A 6,000-nucleotide genomic window follows, 5' to 3' on the forward strand; every position below is an offset into this window, starting at 1 on the left:
GATGTTCACTGTTCTCCCATTCCCAGGACTCTCAAAAGTGTAAGTTCTTCAAATACAAACTTTTCTTACATCTTATTTATATATCTTCTTAGCCACTGATGTCATCTTAAAAATGCCAACCTGAGTATCACTCACCATTAATTGCTCTTCAAATGAGCACCATGGTGGGGAGAAATGTGAACTGAAGCCTGTAGGTTTTCTTAATAGGACTTAAGTATTATTTATGTTCTGATAATATTTTTATTTGAGGCCTTTGATAAATCACTTCTCAACTTTGAGTTTCATACTTATTATACAGGGTGATAGGAGCATTATTAGTTTTTTTAACCACAGGAATTATCAGTCAATTTAGTTATAGGCATCATATGAAAACACTTTCAAGTTTGACTAAAATAACTTTTGAGTATTTATCAATAAATAAAATTTTTGAGGTGAGAAGGATCACAGTGGCTAGATTCCTTACCTTTGATTTCTTCACTTAGCTAAATAATGCTTTATGCTTTCTGAGTTGGTTAATTGAATATATTCTCTTCTGTTTTCTTTTATACTTAAATATATTATTAACGTTTTGCAATTTTTATTTTCAAGGCCAAGTTACTTTGTTGTTTACCTTTGTAAATTGCCAGTTTTTAGAGTATTGAGGTCATAAGTATCTGTTTTTGTTTGGCTTTGGAAAGGTCAAGTTTCTTTGTTCTCTTTATTTCAGTCATTTTGGATGAGAATGTTCCAAATATAGACTGCATTAGCTTTTGTTATTTAGAAAAGATGAACCAAATTATTTTTCTCAGGTAATTGGTTCTATACACAGAGAACCCCAAATAATTTACAAATATTCAAATCAATAAAATTATTGTTATTGGGTATATTTTTTTTAAAAAAACTGTCTTTCTACAAGTTAGAAAACAAAAATTTGTGAAAAAAGATTACATTTGGGGAGGTGAAAATAGCAACAAAAATTTTTATAAAGGACACTGGCAGTGCCCTGTTTCCATGGTCATTGTTGGAAAGGTCTGAGTCCCCCTTTGTCCCCCAATGTGATGCACCAATGAAATGACAGGCAGGCCTGGGCAGGCAATGCAAACCTACCTAACCGAATGCAACACATATCTTTTCATACCTCAACCTCAGTGATCTCATCTGAAGTCTGGTAGAAACAGTAAATTGTTCATTTTCATTACTGACTTGGATTCCATTTCTTAAACTTCTGATAGTTTTTCCATTCTCCGACTGATGGACAACTGGGCTGTTCTGTTTTTGTGTCTCTCAGATTAATATTTAGAATTGAGATTATGGGATCCCTGAGAAATATATCATATCCAGAATTTGAAGCTGCTCATCCCCTCTTTTATGCAGAATTATAGCATGGGCTGAACGATAGGTCTTTGGGGCTACAGCTCCTTGACTGAAGTCATGAGATCATGGATCACATATCCTAAGATGTTGCCCAGAGAGGTAATTAATTAATTAATTAATTAGGGGCAATGCTCCAGTCCATCTGTGTATCTGCATAGCTAGAAATTCCTCTTTACCTTTCCTAAAGATTGTAAAATTCAATCTGTATTTGTAGTGAGCTTTGAAAAATTGCCTTGCCAGGGAAGAGCTAAGTTGTATTATTATGCAGGAGACATATTTGGACTGGTGTATAAATTGTGATAATCCCAGAGTCTTTGAAAGTACCGAGGGAAATGGATAGATCTATTTTTTAATCGGTTTAGACAGCTGTCTACACAGCTGCATCCTGGCTATTCGTCTTCACCCAGTCACATGGCCCAGGACATCTGTCTGGGCTACTTCCCACCCTGAGAAAACTAATGAGGTCGTTGGACACACATCTGAGCCAGATCTGGAGAGGCTCAATGAACACTGGGATTACTGTTGGTCTGTTTCTTGTTTTTTGTTTTTTTGTTTTATGATTACATTGTAGGCACATGTTTTGTGAAATATCTCATCATTTTTAGAATGGCAATTTCAGACACTATGACACAGGACACCTCTTTTGTTTGGAGGGAAACAGCATTTGTTTCTCAGTTAATCTCAAGTGCTGGCTACTGCTACTTTAACAAAGAGAGCAGTTGGTTCTTCCCATTCTGGAAAGGGCCTCCCCTGAGAATTGGTATGCATCTGCTGAGGAAGAGACAGGAAATGCTTCCTTAAATTTGCAACCCCAGAAAGGGGATATGTCCATCACCACCCTTGCACCAAAATTCTGATACTTGGAAATTGATAAACGTTTGCTTTCTTTGTTCCCCTTCCCTCAAAATTGTTCTCTCTCAACCCTATTTACCTCTACTACTGGCCTTTGTTCCTCAGTTCTACCTGTCCAAAGCCTGCTCAGTTTTCATGCCCAGTCATCTCCAGCGGTAAGAGAACATACTCACTGCTCGAGTATGTTCTCATTCCCTTTCTGTTTCTACTGAGATTCATTTTCACCTCTATTGGTCTTTGTGTTCTCTTGTCCACCTTCCTTACTAGTGAAGCCAACTGAGGTAATGCCTTATTTATCTTTGTGTTTGATTTATTTCATTGCCAGTGGTTAACAATGTCCCAAATACTTTTTTTCTGGGTGATTTATGGGATAATCCACTGAAATCATGAAGTATGTCCTTTGTATGAAAATCCTGAAAATGTATATCCTGTAATTGTTGGAATATTCTTAGACTAACACATTAAATATTGCTATCTGCAGAAATCACGATATCCCTGTTGTAAAATAATGGCAAGTGAATGTAATGTGCCCCATTACACCAGACATGAATTGAAGAATCAGGGCAGGAGAGGGGCTGAACTGGTGAAATCCCAAAGAATACAAGTGCAGAATAATATAGTAATGGAAACAAGTTGTGAGCAAAGTAATGTCTCAGAAATGAGATGTTTTTGAAGGGCTTCCTTCAGGTTTCTCTATTCATCTTTGGGTTATTCCTTCTGTTGGGTATTTTGATTTTGTACAGGTTCCTTGGAATGGAGATGGTCTAGAAAATGAGGTACGAATATGCACTTCATGATTATAAAAATAACTGTCATCTGGAGCAGAGTGACATTTCCCTGGGACCGAACTACAGGATGAACTTGACGCTGGCTAAAGAAAGTACGGTAAGAAAAGGAAGGCTTTACTCTTTGTTGCATTCAAAAGAGGTTGAAGGCCAGTTTCCTGCGTGGATGGGAAGATGGTTAACATCTTCCATCTGCTGAAGGTAAGATTACCCCACCCCCAGCCTTCAAGAAGACATAGGGATGAAATATTAATGTGAAGACAGGCAGAGGGCTAAGGAAGGAAAAGGACAAAAGGAAGCCTTTGGCAGATAGAACTATGCACAGAGGACTCCAGGAAAATTCTCTGTGGACACCCACTTTATCTTTTTCCTTATCCTATCCCTAAGTCTTTAGAAAATTTTGCCAAATTTTCAGCCTGGTGTTTGCTGTTGTGGGTGGAATGAAGGGAGGAGCCACACTTGGAATGAGGTGGAAAAAGAAAGCCAAAGCCATGTAGAGCCAGGGGTGTGGGTGTGGACTGACAAGGAAGGCAGATGAGAGACCAGAGACAGGTGACCACCATGGATGGTAGGTTGCCTGGTCAAATTCCTTATTAGAAACTGGAGATAGAGCTGCCTGCCTGAATCAGTATCAGGGATCAAAAGATTGTTAACTAGATGTGAAAGGAGGGATGATTTCCTGAAGGCTGGAAAACTTAGTTTTGTTTTATCTTTATAACTGGAGGAAATAGACAAAACTTTGGGAATAGCAGCCATCCACTCTTCTTTTAAATGGCCAGGCCATGAACTAGAAAACCTGAGACCATCCAGGGAGGAACACATATAATAATGTGACTGGCCAACCTGAAGAGCACAGGTGTCCTGTCAGTGTGGATCACCATGAGACTGACCCTGAAGTAGGCTGGAGAGTGGAGAGAAATGGAAGCATAGGTGCAATTTCCTTTCTGATCAGTGTAGAAGAACCCTGATATACAGCCCCTCAATGAAGAGGTCTTTGCCCTTTGTACCGCTAAAACGCAACATGTGAGAGGAGGAAGGCCTTGAAATACTTAGGCAATATGTAATAAGATCATTTTCTTCTTGAAAAGAAAATTTCTTCTTTCTTTCTGCCCTGTTTTGATGATCATATATATATATATATATATATATAATGGTTTGACTAAAGCAGTTGGATTTGCTCATTGGGTGGGAAAAATCTCTGAGAACAGACTTTCTCCTAGCTCCGACTATGGCAGTGATAGCTCATGTGTGACCTTTGGCGGGGTACTGTGGGACTTCCAGCACAGGCCCTGGCTGTGTCTGAGAGGCACAGATGCTCTCCACTGAAAATGTTCAGATGGGCCAAAGTGAGAGGCTGTTGGCTCTGCAATGTTAGTGGGATGAAGGTGGAAAATTAAACGTAATTGCATTCCATGTCATCCAAACTAAATGACATTTTAAAACTCTGCATATGGATTTTGTTTCCCTTTTTTATTGTTATGGTTTTTAGAGGCATCTGTGAGCACTTGTGGATATTCAAAGTAGGATGCCATAGTGCCCTTTAGTAAAGGGTTTATCTTATGATAGAGTACTGAGTTCGAAGTCAGACTACTAGTGTTTACATCTTGGTCTTGAGTGCCATTTCTGCTTAATAAACACGTTGGCAAATTTGTCATAATTCTGAACCTCAGATTCCACGTATGTAAAATAAGGTAGAAATATATTTTTTCAGAACAAACCCTGCTACTCACCTTCCTTTTGCTCAAAACACTTTAAAATTTTAAGGCATCTTCCTGCCTACAGGACAAGGTCTGACATCTAACATGGAATCCTGGGAACTGATCTCTGTCCACTCTAATGGTACTTCTCTCTCTTCCTTCACACCTACCCCTCACAAAACTCCCTTCCATTCAGCCATCTTCACTCCTTATGTCTGCCACCATCATGCCACCTTGTTTCCTGCCTCCTTGCTTTCTTTTCCAATATTCTCTGTGACGAAAACAAGTTTTCACTTCCCTTAGCCTTGGCCAAATGGGTAACGCTAGGTCCTTTTTGGGGCGGCACATCTTATCTCTTCCATTTAAACTCTCATTTTGTTTGTCTGTTTAGTTTCCAATTAAAAACAACTTCTTCTGAGTTCTTCTTGACTCAGAATTTTTTGTGTTCCCAACATGTAACATAGGACTTAGCACACAAAAAATGCTTAATGCCTTTGTTGAATGGCTGGGTCAGTGAATGCTGAGTGAGAAATCCAAGGACCACATTATTAATGACGCTGGAATAACCCATACTGTTCACCCATTAGAACACCATCGTATGCCCCAGTTTTGAAACTCACTGTAGCATCCCCATCAAGAGTAGCGAGTTGAGACAATTGGGAGCTCACCTTTTTAGAAAACCCCCATTCAGTCATCAACATTGTCGTTGAAACCACTTCTTTTCCAAGCTAGTTTCTTTAACACCTCCTCCTACAACCTTAGCATATCAGTCGTAACGTCAAGGTACATGGAAATGTTTTCTTCTACATGAGCTATAAACACAACGAAAGTATTCTTTACTCCCAAGATGAGAGTGAACAATTCAGGTCTGATGTAAGCACACCAATAGTGGGTGGGGCTGAATGCTGCCTGCTTCTTCCACCCAACCCATCCCCTGCCCTATTATATAAGAGGTATCCATGTCTTTCTCATTTCAAACATGTTTATTGTCTGGCTAACCCTTAGAAGGCTTTGGAGATTTTCTTCCTGGTTTAGAGCTTAAAGTTTTGAATATGATTCTTCCAGGAAAGGAACAGGGTTGTGTAAGAATAGGTGAAAGATGGAAGGATAAAAACAAAAGTAGGAATGGTGAGTAAATGTTCTCGTTATCATTTAAAGATCTTCAAATACATTTTAATTGAAATTTAAATATCTCTTTCATGAAATTCCATGGTGCATTTCTGCAGAGCTCAAGAGCCTAGGTATCAAAGCTTAAAATCCAGTTATCTGCACAATTTCACCAAATTGAACGCTCCAGCGCTCAAAAGTAGAAC

At 39.0% G+C, this 6,000-nt stretch overlaps 1 long non-coding RNA gene across 1 annotated transcript in view; it reads left to right on the forward strand.

Annotated features, from left to right (window-relative positions):
• Positions 1-3,371, forward strand: part of LOC101679351 — a 72,236-nt gene extending 68,865 nt beyond the window's left edge. The window contains exon 3 of the long non-coding RNA XR_006602101.1: positions 2,949-3,371. This is a non-coding gene — a long non-coding RNA (uncharacterized LOC101679351). The remainder of the gene's footprint in view (positions 1-2,948) is intronic.
• The last annotated feature ends 2,629 nt before the right edge of the window (positions 3,372-6,000 follow it).

Source organism: Mustela putorius, unplaced genomic scaffold, assembly GCF_011764305.1.
Source record: "Mustela putorius furo isolate JIRA1106 unplaced genomic scaffold, ASM1176430v1.1 tig00003858_pilon_pilon_pilon, whole genome shotgun sequence".
NCBI lineage: Eukaryota > Metazoa > Chordata > Mammalia > Carnivora > Mustelidae > Mustela > Mustela putorius.